Source organism: Coregonus clupeaformis, chromosome 40, assembly GCF_020615455.1.
Source record: "Coregonus clupeaformis isolate EN_2021a chromosome 40, ASM2061545v1, whole genome shotgun sequence".
Classification (NCBI taxonomy): domain Eukaryota; kingdom Metazoa; phylum Chordata; class Actinopteri; order Salmoniformes; family Salmonidae; genus Coregonus; species Coregonus clupeaformis.
In genome coordinates, this window is record NC_059231.1 from 35,222,222 (window position 1) to 35,243,158 (window position 20,937).

General features: G+C 44.0%; 1 pseudogene; it reads right to left on the bottom strand.

Annotated features, from left to right (window-relative positions):
• Positions 1-10,836: 10,836 nt before the first annotated feature.
• LOC121555119 lies at positions 10,837-17,741 on the bottom strand (annotated as a pseudogene).
• Between the last annotated feature and the right edge of the window lie 3,196 nt (positions 17,742-20,937).

Genomic DNA, 20,937 nt, shown 5'->3' on the forward strand with positions numbered 1-20,937 from the left:
TGCACAATGGCCGGTAAATATAATGAGGAAGAAGAAAAAATCTGTTAGGAAGTTACGTAATTTGGCAATGGAGCAACATAATTTAACTTATGAAAAGGCTCAGTCCTAAAGGGTCTGAAAGTATTAAAGGAATTTATCCACAATTAGCGACCTCTATTAAGCCTCCAGCATATAGTATTGATGTAGAAGAGGATAGCAATATATATGATTGGTTATTTATAGAATCTTATGAAAGTCAGGATTTTAAAAAATGTATTCCTAAAATCAGGTCAATATATATGTTTCCCATAGTCAAAAGAGATCATTTTGAAATCCAACGGTGGCGAGAGGAATGCAGAGAGTTGTGGTTAAAACGATTTGGTAAAGCTTGTGAAACAGCAGAAAGAAGGTTTAAAGGTCAGACAGGACGAATAAACATTGAAAAAATTAGATATACTAGAGAGTGTGTAGAAAGTGAATATAAAATGATATTTAAAATACTCAAACAAAACTATGAGGTTGATTGCAGCGATAGTTTAGCAAATAAAATTATGCAATTCCTAATTGAAGCAATAGAACGGTGCCAAATAGAGAAAAAGATTACACTTAACCCAAACTCAGCCGTACAACCAAAATATATTAAAGGAGTTTTGTCTTGTATTTTAGAAAGAGAGATGGAAAATATTTGTCAAAGAGTTGTATTGAGGGTGGATGATTTGGCAAGTAGAGATAGGTATAGACAGGAAGAAGAGGATAATATTCAGGAAGAAATGATGGCACCACTTTTAGTAATGGAAGATAGGGTTTTGGATAAGCCACTTACGTTAGCTGAAATTTCTCAAATTATAAAAGATGCGCCGCAGCCATTAGTAAATCCATTAGGATTTATGAATTGGTGGCGCACAGCTTTAATACATGGATCGATGAGTGGTAAAGACGTAAGATACATTTTAAATACTCGAATGCCAAATGTTAACATGGAAGCATTGATAACTTCATGTGAGACTTTATAATATGATAATGATGGACCGATAGATGGAAATACCCCAGAAAATAGGTTTCCGTGGTTAAGTAGAGATCATAAGGAAACACACATTGAGGAACTTAAAGTATTCTTAAAATAACATGCTAGTCAGGAAAGAGATGTTTCCCAATTGTTGAATTGTAGGCGTAAACCAAATGAAACAATGTGTGAATACGCGACACGTTTTCAAAAAACATGGAGAGAGGACGCTAAATTGGAAATAAATGATGCGGAGGACACTTTTTTCGTAAGCATGTTTTTGAATGGCTTGGACCAAGTGTCTGCATATACTCTTAAGCTAGCAACACCTGAAATATATACAATAAGACCATTGCAGTTATTAAAAAAGATTAGGGAATTAGAGGCAGTAGGATTATTCAATGAGCATGAACCTACAATTCAGGCAATGCAATTTCCCCAATACAAACCGCAGGATAAACAGGTACCATATCAGCAGCAGGCGAATTGACAATTTGTGCCCTATAATACTAATCGAGGTAGAGGCAGGTATAATAGTAATTCCAGAGGAGGAAGAAGGAGGTTTAACAGAGATAAGGATACTTGCAATTATTGCAAACAAGGGGGACATTGGTGGAAAGAATGTACCGTTCGATTAATGGATGAGGATAGACGGAGATATGGTGATAGAGAGAGGGGAAATTGGATTCCGGACAAACCGCAACCTAATTCCCAGAATAACCCTAGAGATGAGATGCTGGGGAATTTATTGTGGGGACAATGACATAGAACTCCGATAGACAGGAAGGAAGTTAAATACATGATACATTTCGGACAACCCATTAGAAATACCACAGTTAAGTTTATGTGTATCTGGTAAAAGAATCCCATTTCTAATTTATACAGGGGCAACTATGTCATGTTTATGGCAACAAGATTTAAAGTATCCTTTAAGTACTCAGAAGGTCCAGTCTATCGGAATTAGTGGAACTACGCAAATTGATCCTATATCTTTACCATTGCAAATTGATTTGGATGATAGTAATTTTCAACATTCATTTATAGTCAGTGCTACAACTCCGATGGCGTTAATGGGAAGAGACCTTCTTAGTAAACTTAATGCGACCATTTTTTGCTCACCAGAGGGCATGGAGGTACACATTCCGCCGAGTTCTGCATATCAATTATTTTCTAATAGCACTCAACGTACATACTTGGCGAAAACTACATTGATTAAGGCAGAGTTTGTGTCAAAACTATTTACTATGGACGGGATAAAAATATTAGCTTCTTGCCATGCAGCAGCGGCTGCAATGATAATTTCAATGAAGATTGTAAATATGCCTTTTTCGGATAAAGTAATTGAAGTGGATACAATGCAGGAAATTCCACAAAAATTTTTCATATTACCACACGGGCTGTTATTATTATGGAAAGATACTTTTAATAATGTTGTTACTTTTGTATGTGCAGTAAGAAATGATTTTAGAGATGTTAGTGCTTTGGTTAATTCGTTTAATAAATATATAATTTTATCTCTGACAGGAGAGGAGTGAAACAAGGGTTATATTATCTGGTCTTATGGTTTGGAGCCAAAGCATTTTTTTGTAAAAGATTTACTGATAGACGTTAAACCATTGATTGGTATAGATAAGGAAAATGTCATAACTTTATGTCCTCCATGCATGTTAAGTGGGGTACCATCTTCGTTATGGGCTTTACATGCTAATAATGTGGGGTTAATTGATGTTCCGCCTTATGAGGCACAGATTGATCCAAATAAGTATCCAGTCGTTATTAAACAATATCCTTTATTTAAGGAAAAAGAAGAGGGTATTAGTCCAATCATTGACAGTTTGTTAAAACAAGGGGTGGTTTATAAAGGCATGTCACCGAATAATACACCTATAAACCCGATTTTAAAACCAGGCAGTAAGAAATATCGAACAATATATTTGCCGTCGTCTACCAATGACATTTATTGATTCAGCAGCAGTCTATAGTTCAGCAGTAATTAGGCACTTGGCTCAATTGTCTCTCCCATGCAATTCAACGCTTTTACAGTACGTTGATGACATATTAATTGCTTCTTCATGCGAGGAAGAGTGTGCAAAGGATTCAATTGCACTACTAACGCATCTGGCTAATGGGGGTCACAGGGCGTCATTCGCCAAGCTACAGTTTTGTAAGGAGGCTGTCAATTATCTGGGATATATACTGCGCAATGGATGTAGATGTTTGTCACCAGAGAGGCTGTTAGCGATTAAAGACATTGAAAAGGCCAAGGAATAAGACTGGAATGTTGTCTTTTTTGGGACTTGTGAATTATTGCAGACCTTGGTTGGCTGAATACACAGTGTATGATTCGATACTGCGCTGTGCAACGAAGAAGGATGCTCCTGAGGATATTGTGTGGACTGATGAAATAAACACTCTTTTCATCACATCAAGTATCTTTTATGCAATTCTCCAGCACTGGGGTTACCAGATTACAATCTGACCTACCATCTATATTAGTCAGAAGATGGCTGTGTTGTGTCAGCTGTTTTAGCTCAAATGCATGGAGAGGGTATGTGACCTGTTGCTTATTATAGTAAGATGTTACCAATGATTGTTCAAGGTATGGCGCCTTGTTTGAGGGCAGTGGCTGCTGCTGCATTAATGGTAGAAAAATCCCAAACTATTGTGTTAGCACATCCATTGATATTGCACACTTCCCACACAGTGAATATCATTTTGCTAAACATAACCACGCAACACATGACGAGCCAGAGGCATAGCAATTACGAACATATTTTGACGGGAACTCAAAATTTGACTATTTCTACTGCGACACATACGAACCCAGCTTTGAATCTAAAGGCATTATTACATGGAGTTGAAAGTAGTATAGATGATGAAGATCTCATACATGATTGTATGGAACTCATTAATTCCACATCTAGCGTGAGGGCTGATTTGCAACAGACTGCATTAGATAATAATGATATGGTTTTGTATTGTGATGGTTCAGCAATGAGACCAGATGATAAAATGGTATTATCAGGATTTTCTGTTGTGGATAATGAAGGAAAGTGCATTGAAGCATATAAAATACCAGTTTCATCAGCTCAGGCTGCTGAATTAATTGCATTAACAAGAGCATGTATTTATGCTGCGAATAAAACTGTCACCATATACACTGATTCAAAATATGCTTTTTCAGTGGCACATGATTTTAGCAAAATATGGGAAAATAGGGGTTTTGTGACTAATGCAGGGAAACATATTCAGCATGCCGATTTAGTTAAAAGTTTAATTAAGGCTATCATGTTACCTGCTAACATTGCTATTATCAAATGTAAAGGTCATTCATAGGAAGATTCGGAGATAGCAAGAGGGAATAATTTAGCAGATAAATATGCTCATGATGTAGCTATGTTTGGATCTTTTCCACCATGGATGGAAAAGGAACTAATAGCCGTACAACTAATTAGTCAAGAGAATCCTCCGTTCACATGTGATAATTTAAGGTCTTTTCAGAACCAAGCAACTGATTATGAATTAAGATTATGGGACATGAAAGGTTGTAAGAAGGATGAAAAAGGTTTGTGGAAATTTATCGATGATAGAATTGCGTTACCAAAGTTGGCTTATGATTCTGTTATTGCCTATGTTCATGGAGTAACACATGTGGGGTACAAGGGCGTGACAGCTTATATAAATAAGGTGTTTTTTACGATAGGTTTGGAGAAACATGTTAGACAATTCATACAAATATGTTTAATTTGTGCTAGATGTAATCCATGCATCAATCCACCTAAAAGGGAACATTTACCAAAACCTGAGGGTCCATTTCAGCAATTACAAATTGATTTTACGCATATGCCAAAATATAGGGGGTATTCATATCTTTTGGTAATTGTTGATAGGTTTTCTAAATGGACAGAGGCTTTTGCGACAAGAAAAGAGAATACTCAAACAGTAGTGAAGTGTTTGATGGAACATATCATTCCTAGGTTTGGAATACCAAACGATTCCGATAATGGCACGCCTTTTACGTCCAGAATAACTAGACAGTTATCAGCAGCGTTAGGGATTAAGTGGACGTTTCATATTCCTTATTCTCCGCAGAGTTCGGCTCAGGTTCAACGCACTAATAAAATGATTAAGGATAAACTGATGAAAGTACATCTAGAGAGGAGGATTAATTGGTTGGAGGCATTACCTTTAGTACTCTTATCAATAAGATCGATGCCTAATGCGTGTACGGGATTGTCTCCTCATGAAGTGTTGATGGCTAGACCTTTTCCTCTAGGTGTGCTGATGAAGGAGACACAGCTACATGAATTGCAACAAAATATTGTTAAACATTTGTTTTCTTTTGTTTCCAAATATTCTCAACAGGTAATCGATTCCCCTCCCTTACCAGGGGAGAAACCGATACACAATTTTCAACCAGGAGATTATGTTCTGGTACGAAGTTTAAAACCTGTGGTTATACAAGGAGAGCCACGTTATGGATGTCCAACACAGGTTCTTTTGGTGACACGTACAGCGGTTAAGGTTAAAGGTCAACCGCAGTGGATACATGCGTCCAGGCTTAAAGGGGCACCTAGGACACAGACACCAACTTCGGAGGAGTTGGGGAAGGACTGAACTTAAGGGGATATTTGTATAGACTTCGATTATTATTATAGTGTTGTATTATTCTTATATTCATTATCATTTCTTTGTTTGTTTTTGTGTATTTGTTTTTCTTTGATCAAACCTAGGTGGTGGTGGAGAGAAAAGTGGGAGTTTCTGGAGGAATCATGGAGAAAACCATGACGAGATGCAAACTCCTTGGAAGGATGAATGGAGATATTGCATCCGTGACATTTATCATAGTCCTCATAACTCTGACAGAAGTTATATCAGGGGGGCTAGTGATTGACAATTATAAGATGAGGGAGAAGATGGTTATGGACAATACCGACTTCAGCAAAGCTGACAATGAGAATAGAAGGTTAAATCATGACTATATGAACAATAATATAAACATGAGACTTAGCGACAAGGAACAGCACCCTAAGCGTACACAGAGACAGGTTAGTCAGACTGACGTCTACATAGAAATGGAGGTGATGGAACACGTTCCTGTATCTGACCATGACATGCATTGTTTATATTATCCTCTCAGAGCTACAGGGAGTAAGCCTTTTTATGTTAATAATGTTACTTTTGTGGTTTTAAGTGAGGAATTGACAAGGGTTAAGGTTGAATATGAATCGGTTGAAGGAGAGGAAGTCTTAATACTTATAATATCATTAGTGGCAACATTTACATTTACATTTTAGTCATTTAGCAGACGCTCTTAACCAGAGCGACTTACAGGAGCAATTAGGGTTAAGTGCCTTGCTCAGGGGCACATTAACGTCATTTAGCAGACGCTCTTAGCCAGAGCGACTCACAAATTGGTGCGTTCACCCTATAGCCAGTGGGATAACCACTTTACAATTTGGGGGGTTAGAAGGAATACTTTATCCTATCCCAGGTATTCCTTAAAGAGGTGGGGTTTCAAATGTCTCCGGAAGGTGGTGAGTGACTCCGCTGTCCTGGCGTCGTGAGGGAGCTTGTTCCACCATTGGGGTGCCAGAGCAGCGAACAGTTTTGACTGGGCTGAGCGGGAGCTATGCTTCCGCAGAGGAAGGGAGCCAGCAGGCCAGAGGTGGATGAACGCAATGTCCTCGTTTGGGTGTAGGGACTGATCAGAGCCTGAAGGTACAGAGGTGCCGTCCCCTCACTGCTCCATAGGCAAGCACCATGGTCTTGTAGCGGATGCGAGCTTCAACTGGAAGCCAGTGGAGGTGCGGAGGAGGGGGGGTGACGTGAGAGAACTTGGGAAGGTTGAACACCAGACGGGCTGCGGCATTCTGGATGAGTTGTAGGGGTTTAATGGCACAGGCAGGGAGCCCAGCCAACAGCGAGGTTGCAGTAGTCCAGACGGGAGATGACAAGTGCCTGGACCAGGACCTGCGCCGCTTCCTGTGTAAGGCAGGGTCGCACTCTCCGAATGTTGTAGAGCATGAACCTGCAGGAGCGGGTCACCGCCTTGATGTTGGCGGAGAACGACAGGGTGTTGTCCAGGGTCACGCCTAGGCTCTTCGCACTCTGGGAGGAGGACACAGCGGAGTTGTCAACCGTGATGGCGAGATCATGGAACGGGCAGTCCTTCCCCGGGAGGAAGAGCAGCTCCGTCTTGCCAGGGGGTTCAGCTTGAGGTGGTGATCCGTCATCCATACTGATATGTCTGCCAGACATGCAGAGATGCGATTCGCCACCTGGTTATCAGAAGGGGGAAAGGAGAAGATTAGTTGTGTATCGTCAGCGTAGCAATGATAGGAGAGACCATGTGAGGATATGACAGAGCCAAGTGACTTGGTGTATAGGAGAAAAGGAGAGGGCCCAGAACCGATCCCTGGGGACACCAGTGGTGAGAGCACGTGGTGCGGAGACAGCTTCCCGCCACGCCACTTGGTAGGAGCGACGGTCAGGTAGGACGCAATCCAGGAGTGAGCCGCGCCGGAGATGCCCATCTCGGAGAGGGTGGAGAGGAGGATCTGATGGTTCACAGTATCAAAGGCAGCAGACAGGTCTAGAAGGACAAGAGCAGAGGAGAGAGAGTTAGCTTTAGCAGTGCGGAGAGTCTCCGTGACACAGAGAAGAGCAGTCTCAGTTGAATGACCAGTCCTGAAACCTGATTGGTTTGGATCAAGAAGGTCATTCTGAGAGAGATAGCAAGAGAGTTGGCTAAAGACGGCACGCTCAATAGTTTTGGAAAGAAAAGAAAGAAGGGATACTGGTCTGTAGTTGTTGACATCAGTGGGGTCGAGTGTTGGTTTTTTGAGAAGGGGGAGCAACTCTCGCTCTCTTGAAGACGGAAGGGACATGGCCAGCGGTCAAGGATGAGTTGATCAGCGAGGTGAGGTAGGGGAGAAGGTCACCGGAGATGGTCTGGAGAAGGGAGGAGGGGATGGGGTCAAGCGGGCAGGTTGTTGGGCGGCCTGCAGTCACAAGTCGCAGGATTTTATCTGGAGAGAGAGGGAGAAAGAAGTCAAAGCATAGGGTAGGGCAGTGTGAGCAGGACCAGCAGTGTTATTAGACTTAACAAACGAGGATCGGATGTCGTCAACCTTCTTTTCAAAGTGGTTGACGAAGTCATCCACAGAGAGAGAGGAGGGGGAGGAGGATTCAGGAGGGAGGAAAATGTGGCAAAGAGCTTCCTAGGGTTAGAGGCAGATGCTTGGAATTTAGAGTGGTAGAAGGTGGCCTTAGCAGCAGAAACAGATGAAGAAAATGTAGAGAGGAGGGGAGGGAAAAGATGCCAGGTCGGCAGGGAGTTTAGTTTTCTTCCATTTCCGCTCCGCTGCCCGGAGCTCTGTTCTGTGAGCTCGCAATGAGTCATCAAGCCACGGAGCTGGAGGGGAGGACCGAGCCGGCCGGGAGGATAGGGGACACAGAGAGTCAAAGGATGCAGAAAGGGAGGAGAGGAGGGTTGAGGAGGCAGAATCAGGAGATTGGAGGGAGAAGGATTGAGCAGAGGGGAGAGATGATAGGATGGAAGAGGAGAGAGTAGTGGGAGAGAGAGAGCGAAGGTTGCGGCGGCGCATTACCATCTGTGTAGGGGCAGAGTGAGTAGTGTGGGAGGAGAGCGAGAGAGAAAAGGAAACAAAGTAGTGGTCGGAGAAATGGAGGGGAGTTGCAGTGAGATTAGTAGAGGAGCAGCATCTAGTGAAGATGAGGTCAAGCGTATTGCCTGCCTTGTGAGTAGGGGGACGGTGAGAGGGTGAGGTCAAAAGAGGAGAGGAGTGGAAAGAAGGAGGCAGAGAGAAATGAGTCAAATGTGGACATAGGGAGGTTGAAATCCCCCAAAACTGTGAGGGGTGAGCCATCCTCAGGGAAGGAACTTATCAAGGCGTCGAGCTCATTGATGAACTCTCCAAGGGAACCTGGAGGGCGATAGATGACAAGGATATTAAGCTTAAATGGGCTAGTGACTGTGACAGCATGGAATTCAAATGAGGAGATAGACAGATGGGTTAGGGGAAAAATTGAGAATGTCCACTTGGGAGAGATGAGGATTCCTGTACCACCACCCCTCTGACCAGATGCTCTCGGGGTATGCGAGAACACATGGTCAGACGAGGAGAGAGCAGTAGGAGTAGCGGTGTTTTCAGTGGTGATCCATGTTTCCGTCAGCGCCAGGAAGTCGAGGGACTGGAGGTTGGCATAGGCTGGGATGAAGTCAGCTTTGTTGGCAGCAGAACGGCAGTTCCAGAGGCTGCCTGCGACCTGGAACTCCACGTGGGTGGTGCGTGCAGGGACCACCAGGTTGGAGAGGCAGCAGCCACGCGGTGTGGTGCGTTTGTGTAGCCTGTGCAGAGAGGAGAGAACAGGGATAGGCAGAGGCATAGTTGACAGGCTGTAGCAAATGGCTACAAAAAATGCAGAGGAGATCGGAATGAAATGGACTAAGCATCTGGGAGCGGAGAGAGCAGGGCCTCCCCTCACCAAAAACCTCTACCTCAGAAACTAAAATTGTTTCACTGAACCACCCGAACAAAAAACTCTCCCAACTTCCGCCTTTGGAAATCAGGAATTGTTGTGAACCACAGCGGTTCAATGTTTAAAGGAATAGACTCAATCCACTTTGTTCAGCTAGCCAACTATGACACCATAGCCAACTAGCAGACTAGCATCTAATAACAATAACACACCGTTTAGCACCAACACTTGGTCACAACAAACCACCAATAATGTGATAACACACTAAACAGATCATTCGTGTCTGTGTCAAGTTCCTTTCATGACGCAGCAATGATTAGACGTTGGCTAGCTAGGACAAGTATATTGTGGTTAGCTACTACAGTACAGCCAGCTGGTCATGTTGGGTAGCTAGCAATGGCCACTGTGTTGACTCTGTTTGAAGAACGGCTAGCTAGCTAGCTTCGTGCTACAGCGGCACGGCCGAGGACACTGCCAAGACACAGTAACTACCCACAACAACCCACGAAGCCTAGCTATGACGCCGTAGCCAACCTGCAAGCTAGCATCCATTAGCACACAACATAGCATCAACACCTGGCCACAACAAACTGCCAAGAGTGTGTCAGCACACCAAACAGACAATTCAAGTCCGTGTCGAGTTCCCTTCACAACTCAGCAAGAAAAAAAATAAAAATAAAAAATAAAAATAAAAATTAAACGTTGGAACCAGCTCTCCAGCGTTGCTAATCGTTACCTGTAGCTACCCGCTAGCTAGCTAGCCTCGTGCCTCGATACTAACCCACAATTACCCACGGAAACCTACAATAACAACAATACTAACCAACAATAAATACAATACCTAACTACAGCTAACTACCTACCTACGATCTAACACATGGTTAAGCTTTACTCAACACTACATGTAGCTTACCTCCTGCTTACCTCCAGCCAGAGTAAAACACGACCTCTCCCGACGCACCATCCCAGCACAGAGTGCAACAGGTGCTAGCACACCAACCGTAGAATATTGTAATGGGTTATGGAAAGGGTTGATGCCAACATTTTTGGTTCAGAGAGATTTACTAGTTTATGCAAGTATGCAACCAGTAGCAATCAGGACTAAGCAGAAAGTTGTACCTCTGACCTGCGTGACTTCTATAGCTAGTCACACAATTCTATATAAAATGGGGATTACACAGGGATGTCCAGATAAGAAGATTTATTTGGATACTAATTTGCCCTGGCCAGCAACTGATTACATGGTATGGTATTGTGGTGATCACTTATATACCTACCTTCCACAATATTGGCAAGGCGTTTGTGATCCTTATTGGATACAAAGGAAAGTGGGGGTATAAATTCTCCAATCACATGGCCAGCGACTTTACCTGAAGATAAGAATGCTGAGTTGGTAGAGAATGAGGAAATTATTATTTATGAGAATATGGATTCACAAGTGAATTCTATGCACCCCATAGCGTCTAATTTGTGGTACAAAACACTTAAGCAGAAAGTTAGAAAATGGACTCAAAATTCATGTTATGTGTGTTCACTGATTCCCAAATCGACTGAGGATTTATTTCCTTATTGGGCGGTTCCTCTGCAGGGGTCAGAAGGATTACCAACACTATGCATTATTGCTTATCAGTATGTATTGAACACTCATACTGAGATGGGATCACAATCAGTCAGACCGATAATTTTGCCAAATAACATTTACATTGGTAAAACCAATAACATGATCATCAAGGATGATAGGATTCTTCACAAGATGTCTCAATATGTTATTTATACTAATATATCTCTAAGACAGGAGAATGGTAGGGATTTGAATAAGGTTCATTCAACCATTTTTGCGATTCAGGAACATGTGCCATCCGTTACTAGATGTCAGATCTTTTATGATAAGCATATAATTCAAGTACCTAGTGATTTATCAATTGTACCCACTAAAGTCTCAGCTATGGTAAATGCGTCTTCTGTATTTAATGTGTGCGTAAAAGGAAGACAGCGAGGAGAGTTATCAGTAATAGATATTGGTTTTCTGAGAGCTTCTCAATGTCTCATGATGTTTAAGGATATGGGGGAAAAGTATCGCATTTCAAAAAAGGGAACATTACCGATTCAAGGTTTTTTTTGGTGTTGTGGAAATAATATATGGACTACTCTTCCTCCATTGTTCAGGGGAATATGTGGAGTCTGTACTTTAACCCTCCCGTTGTCCTGGTATTCTGTACACACGCCGTGCCCTCCGGGTCGAACTGTCCCCCTCTCACTAAAGGCCCAATTGGAACATGTGGGACAGTATGCGTGCGAACAGCCTTTGCAGATGTATTTGTTACACCTGGTGCACACCGTGTGTGTTTTACAGTCCTTCTTTGTGGGGCAGACCTGACACCTCTTCCTCTTACTGGGTTGTGCGGGGTCGGGTGCTTGGGCCGGTGCGTGGTCCGGTGCTGCGGGGGCGTGATCCCGGGGCTGATCATGATACGTAGCCCTCTGAACAGCTTTGACGAGCGCTGCAGAGGCTTCGGTGCGAGGGAGACGGGCCCTTCTTTGTATGAACGGAGTCACTAGTGCCTTTCCCACCTGCTCGAGGAACACCCTCCTCTTGTTTCGCTTACCAGGCATCCAAGTAGGGTTGAGCTCTCGCCATATGACAAAAGCGTTGTAAGAGGACACGTCAAGGATGTTGTGGAAGATGACCAGGGGCCAGCGCGCGGTCTTCCTCCTGCAGCTGTAGGTTCCAATCACCTTGTCTAGGTTGTCCACACCTCCCTTGTTGCTGTTGTAGTCTAGGACGATGGCCGGCTTCTTGTCCTGGCGACGGCTAACGTGAGCCTCGGTGTGCAGCGTGCTCAGGAGTAAGACGTTCTTGTTTTTCTTTGGCAGGTAGGACACTAGAGCGGTGGTGGGCGTGAAGGCGAACTTGGAGGAGAAGAGGAGCCTGTCCTTTGAGGCGAGCAGCGCCTGCGGGAGCTCTGGCTTGTTCTTTCTGACTGTGCCGACCACGGTGACGTTCCTCCTCAGGAGCTGGCGCGCGAGCTCGTATGAGGTGAAGAAATTGTCGCAGGTGACGTTGTGACCCCTGAGTCCCTGCGTCAAATCGAGCACGACCCTCATCCCCTGGTTCTTCTCGGGGCCTCCGCATGTTGCCTTCCCGGTGTAGACCTGCATCTTCCAGGCGTAGCTGGATTTGGAGTCGCAGGCCACCCAGGTCTTGATGCCGTATTTGGCCGGCTTGCTTGGAATATACTGGCGGAAAGGACATCGGCCTGGAGGAGAGAGAGAGAGAGAGAGAGAGAGAGAGAGAGAGAGGAGAGGAAGGAAAGAGAAGAGATTAGCTTTAGCGTGTTGTGTTGTGTTGTGTTGTGTTGTGTACAGTGTTGTTGTGCTCTTGTACGGTGTTGTTGGCCTGGCACACCTCTGAAAGGGACCAGTTGCTCGTCCACCGTCACGTCGGGCCCGGGGTTGTAGAGGAGCGGCAGCCTCTCGACCCACTTGTCCCAGACCTCTCTCACGGCCGCAAGTTTGTCACCGCCGCCTGCTGCGCGTCTCTCGGCTCTGGTCTGGCGGTCGTCGAAGCGAAGGAGTCTTGAGACTTGAGCGGCATGGTTGCGCGGAAAATGGTCCTTCCGCTCTCGGCGTCCCAGAGACTAGAGGCTGCTTCGCCTCGGGACCTGTACACGCCGGCTAGGATGAGCAGCCCTACGTAGGCTCGCAGGTCTGTGGAGTCCATCGCTTTCCAGCGGCCGCCGCGGTCGCGGTCGTGGTCTTCGTGGTCGTCGGCGTAGTAGCGGTGGTCGTCGTTGCCGCAGCCGTCGCCGTCGCCTCGGGCTCCGTATTTTCGAACGCCCTCCAGATTGGTCATCTCCAGGATGATGTCTTCTATCTCCGGTGTGAAAAACAAGCGGAACGTGGAGAGGATGTCGCGGGCTTGGCCTACGGCCTGCCTAGTAGGCCCGGGCCTCATGTCCTCCGGCACCTCAGCAACCGGCCTGTTACTTTTTGCCGCTGCGGCGGCCCCTCCGACGCCCCGATTGTTGTCACAGGGCACCGAGCACCATTGGATTTGGCCGTTTCTCGACACGAATGTCTCTCTTTCCACTCGAGGGATATCGTGTTGTGTTCGGGGGCTGAGGCTGCGGCGGCAGCTGCTGCGGTCTCCTCGCTCTCCTTCACCTTCACCTTCCCCTTGTTCTTCTCCTTGTTCTTCTTCTTCTTGTTGGTCGTCTTCGTCGTCGTTGTCGTCGTCGTCATCGTCTCGTTCGTCTTCTACGCCTTGACCTTCTTCTACTTGGACATCGTCCTCGTCGTCGTCGGCGGCGGCGGCTGCGGCGTCCTCTGGGTTGTGGTCTCCTCGTCCTCTGGGTTGTATTCCTCCCCGTCTTCTTCTTCGGACGCTTCCTCGTCCGCTTCCTCGTCGCAGTCAGAGTCATTGGAAAATATATGTTCTAGGACCTGTTTGGCCGTGAAACGCACAGCACTCATAATAGCTTCGGCACCCAGGCTGGGGAAGTCCCCAAGACCTCTCTCTTCGGGATGTGTCCGGACATGCCACGGAGGCAATATTAGTAGTAGTAGTAGTAGTAGTAGTAGTAGTAGTAGTAGTAGTAGTAGTAGTAGTAGTAGTAGTTGTAGTAGTTGTTGTAGTAGTTGTAGTTGTAGTTGTAGTTGTAGTTGTAGTTGTAGTTGTAGTTGTAGTTGTAGTTGTTCTTGGAGTTGGTGTTTGTTTACGGCTTACCTAGTACCTCTGGCTCAGAGCTTATGCCTCTAACGTGTAGCCTGGGTCGTTTTTGACCCCGGGCAGGACAAGACAGGACAACGCTAGGGGTTATACAGCCACTCGCTCTAACACTCTGACACGTAGCCTGGGTCTTTTTGACCCGGTCAGGACAGCGGGAGGGGATATACAGCCACTAGCTCTAACACATAGGCACTGACACGTAGCCTGGGTCTTTTTGACCCCGGACAAGACGGGACAACGCTAGGGGTTATACAGCCACTCGCTCTAACACATAGGCACTGACACGTAGCCTGGGTCTTTTTGACCCGGACAGGACAGCGGGAGGGGATATACAGCCACTCGCTCTAACACTCTAACACGTAGCCTGGGTCTTTTTGACCCCAGCCAGGACAGGACAGCGGGAGGAGATATACAGCCACTAGCTCTAACACGTAGGCACTGACACGTAGCCTGGGTCTTTTTGACCCGGACAGGACAGCGGGAGGGGATATACAGCCACTAGCTCTAACACCTAGGCTCTGACACGTAGCCTGGGTCCTTTTGACCCGGACAGGACAGGACAGGACAGGACAGCGGGAGGAGATATACAGCCACTAGCTCTAACACATAGGCACTGACACGTAGGCTGGGTCTTTTTGACCCCGGACAAGACAGGACAACGGGAGGGGTTATACAGCCACTCGCTCTAACACGTAGGCTCTAACACGTAGCCTGGGTCGTTTTGACCCCAGCCAGGACAACGCTAGGGGTTATACAGCCACTCACTCTGACACGTAGCCTGAGTCTTTTTGACCCGGACAGGACAACGGGAGGGTTAATTTCTCCCAAACCCACAGAGACACTTTCTGGACTAGCTGTATCGCACTCAAGGAATGGCGTGGAACGCAAACTCATGATTGCCGATATGTCAGAATAGCGACGATGTGTGTCAAAGGAATAGAACATGGGCAGCACAGAATAGGTTTTGAATCGAATAACTTGATGTCTACGTAGACACCACAATTGCTTGTATGTAGCCGAAACCATGATCTATGTTTACAAAAATAACAACTACTATTAAAAATGTCATGTTTTAAAACTAATCACAAAGGTATAATTTGAGAAAAATTAACAAATAAATAAATTAATATAATATAATTAATTCTTTTTATGGGAGTGGTCAAATCCACAATATACCAGAGAAGCTTCTGAGCACTGCATCAAAACAGGTTCGTGTCTCACAGACAACATCGATCGAAGCTATGTCGACTTTCCAGAACACAGAAAACGTGAAGGGGGATTCTTGCTGCATCACTGCAGTGTTTGACATACACACGGACTCCAGTCACGTAACTACTGACAACACCACCGTCACTGTGATCGGTCTGGGCATCGGAGGGTCGACTTGACTGAATCTGAGCACCATCAACTTCAACGACATCTATTCTGCGTTCAATCGAGTAGTGAAGAACATACCCATACTTCTCGGGTACACGGTGAAAAGCCTCTCGGTCATGCCCAACAACAAACTGGAGGTAAGACTATTTGTCGAACCGAAATATAGTCTGTTGAGTTATGAGCTGTGGCTCGTTCGGGTCGTAGGACAGGCTCTGCTCTTGTGGTTTTACCACGGTGCAGTGTCACACATCATGGTGACACACCAGGACCATTTGCAGAAGATACACCGTGAAGCTGTGGGATGGTGTCCCTGTGCAATGTTGGCCGGTTTTCGACGACAGCCGAGTCTTGTACTTGTGCTTTGTACTACGACATGTGGGACATGGACGTTCGTCACAGCCACGTCCGAGACCATTTGTTGACATATCGGACATATCGGCAAATGCCATGCGATATCTCTTCCGTGTGTAGCGGTGTCCACATGACAGATCTCTCAGATGAGGAACAGACACTTCTGATGAAGAAAGTCGCCTGGATATTTCAAGGCTTTTCTGTTGCCCCCAAAGAAGACGCCATGACGGGGATCCGTTCGAGCCTACGCATACCTTGTGATTTCACGACAACCGAAAATATTGTACTGCAAGTATACAAGTTGACAGACTGTCAGAATGAAACACGTGCGGAGATGTACAATTGTCAGCAAGCTGAAGAGCAGATGACATATATTCACTTGTTGAGGAAATGGACATCTTGGGTTTCGAGCATTGTCGAGTAGTGATACCTACAATATTACAAGGAAATCACCAGATTCTTTAGAAAGTAAGCATTTCACTGTAATGTCTGTACCTACAATGTGACCAATAAAATTTGATTTGATTTGATTTGCAAGGGTCCCGTTCGCAGCACAGGACGTCGTCACCACTCGCTCTAACACTCTAACACGTAGCCTGGGTCTTTTTGACCACCAGCCAGGACAGGACAGCGGGAGGAGATATACAGCCACTAGCTCTAACACATAGGCTCTGACACGTAGCCTGGGTCCTTTTGACCCGGACAGGACAGCAGGAGGGGATATACAGCCACTCGCTCTAACACCTAGGCTCTGACACGTAGCCTGGGTCTTTTTGACCCCGGACAAGAAAGGACAACGGGAGGGGTTATACAGCCACTCGCTCTAACACGTAGGCTCTAACACGTAGCCTGGGTCGTTTTGACCCCAGCCACGACAGGACTGGACTGGACAACGCTAGGGGTTATACAGCCACTCACTCTAACACGTAGCCTGGGTCTTTTTGACCCGGACAGGACAACGGGAGGGTTATACGATCTTATCTATGTTGTTCAGCCGGTTGAATTTGTTGATAAGAATCTTACTGGACGTTTTAGGAGGGATACTTCGGAACATGGGATATGTACATTTAAAGAATACAAATTCGATTGATTTGGCTACTAGATACAAAGCAATACCTCAAGATTTTAAGATATTTACACGTACTCAGTTAGTTTTTAAGACTATTTTTGGAAATACAGAATTGCAATATTCTAATAATTATCTCATAGCATTGACACGTCACGATGTTGCTAGAGTGGCTAATGCAACTGTCATGGGTTTTCAAGCTATTGGTTCTGAGTTGGCTCTTATTAGACAGTATGCTATTGATAATCGAATTGCATTGGATGCTATTACGGCTGCTCAAGGATTTAGAATAACCCTAGAAATGAGATGCTGGGGAATTTATTGTGGGGACAATGACATAGAACTCCGATAGACAGGAAGGAAGTTAAATACATGATAAATGCACCACAATTGTATATTTCGGACAACCCATTAGAAATACCACAGTTAAGTTTATGTGTATCTGGTAAAAGAATCCCATTTCTAATTGATACAGGGGCAACTATGTCATGTTTATGGCAACAAGATTTTAAGTGTCCTTTAAGTACTCAGAAGGTCCAGTTTATCGGAATTAGTGGAACTACACAAATTGATCCTATATCTTTACCATTGCAAATTGATTTGGATGATAGTAATTTTCAATATTCATTTATAGTCAGTGCTACAACTCCGATGGCGTTAATGGGAAGAGACCTTCTTAGTAAACTTAATGCGACCATTTTTTGCTCACCAGAGGGCATGGAGGTACACATTCCGCCGAGTTCTGCATATCAATTTTTTTCTAATAGCACTCAACGTACATTCTTGGCGAAAACTACATTGATTAAGGCAGAGTTTGTGTCAAAACTATTTACTATGGACGGAATAAAAAGATTAGCTTCTTGCCATGCAGCAGCGGCTGCAATGATAATTTCAATGAAGATTGTAAATCTGCCTTTTTCGGATAAAGTAATTGAAGTGGATACAATGCAGGAAATTCCACAAAAAAAATTCATATTACCACACGGGCTGTTATTATTATGGAAAGATACTTTTAATAATATTGTTACTTTTGTATGTGCAGTAAGAAATGATTTTAGCGATGTTAGTGCTTTGGTTAATTTGTTTAATAAATATATAATTTTATCTCTGACAGGAGAGGAGTGAAACAAGGGCTATATTATCTGGTCTTATGGTTTGGAGCCAAAACATTTTTTTGTAAAATATTTACTGATAGACGTTAAACCATTGATTGGTATAGATAAGGAAAATGTCATAACTTTATGTCCTCCATGCATGTTAAGTGGGGTACCATCTTCGTTATGGGCTTTACATGCTAATCATGTGGGGTTAATTGATGTTCCGCCTTATGAGGCACAGATTGATCCAAATAAGTATCCAGTCGTTATTAAACAATATCCTTTATTTAAGGAAAAAGAAGAGGGTATTAGTCCAATCATTGACAGTTTGTTAAAACAAGGGGTGGTTTATAAAGGCATGTCACCGAATAATACACCTATAAACCAGGCAGTAAGAAATATCGATTTACGCAGGATTTCAGGAAAATTAACGAGGCAATAATACCGATATCTCCGATTGTGCCTGATGTTAATTCAATATTAACGGCGTTGCCTGCTAATTCTAAATGGTATACTGTTGTTGATTTATGCTCGGCCTACTTCTCCATTCCTGTACACGAAAACACACAGCCTTTGTTTGCTTTTACATTTAAAGGGGAACAATATATTTGGCGTCGTCTACCAATGAGATTTATTGATTCAGCAGCATTCTATAGTTCAGCAGTAAATAGGCACTTGGCTCAATTGTCTCTCCCAATGCAACTCCACGAGGTGAGATCTTGTATGGAGCCCCAGGCCGAGGGAGATTGACAGTTATTTTGTGTTTCTTCCATTTGCAATAATCGCACCAACTGTTGTCACCTTCTCACCAAGCTGCTTGGCGATGGTCTTGTAGCCCATTCCAGCCTTGTGTAGGTCTACAATCTTGTCCCTGACATCCTTGGAGAGCTCTTTGGTCTTGGCCATGGTGGAGAGTTTGGAATCTGATTGATTGATTGCTTCTGTGGACAGGTGTCTTTTATACAGGTAACAAGCTGAGATTAGGAGCACTCCCTTTAAGAGTGTGATCCTAATCTCAGCTCGTTACCTGTATAAAAGACACCTGGGAGCCAGAAATCTTTCTGATTGAGAGGGGGTCAAATACTTATTTCCCTCATTAAAATGCAAATCAATTTATAACATTTTTGACATGCATTTTTCTGGATGTTTTTGTTGTTATTCTGTCTCTTACTGTCAAATAAACCTACCATTAAAATTATAGACTGATAATTTCTTTGTCAGTGGGCAAACGTACAAAATCAGCAGGGGATCAAATACTTTTTTCCCTCACTGTATAAAAAATAAGGTTTTGACTACATAGATTATTAGCATGAATATATAGTAGGTAATGGTGTGTTTATCTTTTACTCAGACTGAGTTTATAGAGGTTTGAGAGGTTTGATATCGCATGAGATAGATGACTGAGAATGTATACCTTTGTTGATGAAATATATTGAGAATCAGGTTGGATTCAGGTAGAAAAGGTAGAAAGGGATCAATTCTCAGTTATCTAGTATAGTTTAGGATCTAGTCAGAGATATATATACTACTGATTGGAGAATATTGTATTTTACACAAAGTTATATGTGAATTGTTGGGGGTTAAGTCATGTCACTTACTAGAAAAAAAAAAAAGGATTGTAATGATGTCATGTCATAGTATTGTGAGGACCGAGGTAGAGTTATGAGATAATTGGTTTGGGGCCATGAAGTCTACATTCCTTATGTCACAGGAGATTAGTGATGTTTATGGTAGTATGATTGATGGACAGGATGTAATGACCTGGGGCAAAGGGTAATAATAACAGAGAAAGGGAGTGCCTATGATGGTTGCCAGATGTATGTGAAAGGAAGGATAACCAAGGGTATATAAGGGAGAGTGAATCTTTGTTCGATAGTTGGAAACAGCAAACGGCAAAGCTCTGTCCATTGTTGTCTCTAACCCGGTACCGACTAATAAAACATTTGTATTAACTTTCTACAAAGTGTCTAATTATATTCTTACATCCTTGATTACTTTAATACCAGAGAAACTCATCATAACAGGATGGTTCCCTCTAGCTCCCTGCAGCTGGTCTGGGTGTGTAGTCAAGGACATGGGATGGAGATAAACTTCAGGAACAGATAGACCTGTATAGACCAATATTGTTTCTCGTTGCTTCTGAGTAACCTGGTCACACGGTCAGGACAAAGAGCCTCAGAATGACCACAGTTCTTTCAGTTCATCCTAGACAAAGAGCCTCCGAGTGACCACAGTTTTTCAGTTCATCCTGTCTTTTACTATCTTCCAAGGGTGCAGCTGTGTGTAGATAGTAGTAGCAACGGAATTAACATTATCACTTGTTTGTGCACTATGACCCAATACACATAGCCTGACCTGATACACATAGCCACATACACAAAGTCACAAGAAGAAACCATAGTGGCTCAAGGTCCAGGAAGGGTGGCTGTTTGGATAAAGAGGTGGTTCCGATATGATATGAAAAGGAGACCAAGCAGACATGAGGATAGACAGGAAAGAAGCCCATTTTTCAGTAGACCATAAGTTAAAACTATATGTTGAACATAGTTAAATCGTTTTAGACTATAAAGTTAAAACAGAGTTAATAACAGAGACAAGCAGTAAGACTGAGTGATACAGAGTGTGGGACAGAGTGGTACAGAGAATGAGGAGGCCTGGAACAGAGCCAGGAGATGGAGGACATGGACCTGGGAAAGGGCCTGCTCATTCTTACTATGTGTGGGAAATATACACTATGCATGACAACTGTACATGTCTGAGAACTGATTATACTGCTGTGCATGATGCCATGCATGAGGAATGTCTTAAATGTATATGGTTGAGAATGGGT